Genomic DNA, 406 nt, shown 5'->3' on the forward strand with positions numbered 1-406 from the left:
GCGCGGTGGGGGAGCTGGGGGTGGAGGGCGCAGGCGGGGCGAGTCCCCCTCACCACCCCTGTCCCTAAAGCCTTTCTAGATCCCAAAGTTTCTGCCGCCCAAAGGGGCTGAGAGAACCCTAGACGCCGCAGGGTGCGGGCACCCCAGCCACCCTCCCCTTCCAACCCCACCCCTACCCCCACTCGGCGCGCTCCAGGGACCCCACCCCTGGCCAGCTCTCCAGGGCTCCGGTCAAGCGCGCCATCTGCTCACTCAGCCCGGCTGGGGCCCCTCAGCCGGTGCGAGGCGCCGGTATTTACAAACTCCCGAGCTGCAGGGAGGCCTTCGGTGCCCAGGGAGTGGACAGCCGGCATGCGCCCTCATCCCCATCCCCATCGCCATCCCCGGGGCGGGCGCCCAGTCTACG

The sequence above is a fragment of the Myotis brandtii genome, unplaced genomic scaffold (assembly GCF_000412655.1).
Source record: "Myotis brandtii unplaced genomic scaffold, ASM41265v1 scaffold743, whole genome shotgun sequence".
Lineage (NCBI taxonomy): Eukaryota > Metazoa > Chordata > Mammalia > Chiroptera > Vespertilionidae > Myotis > Myotis brandtii.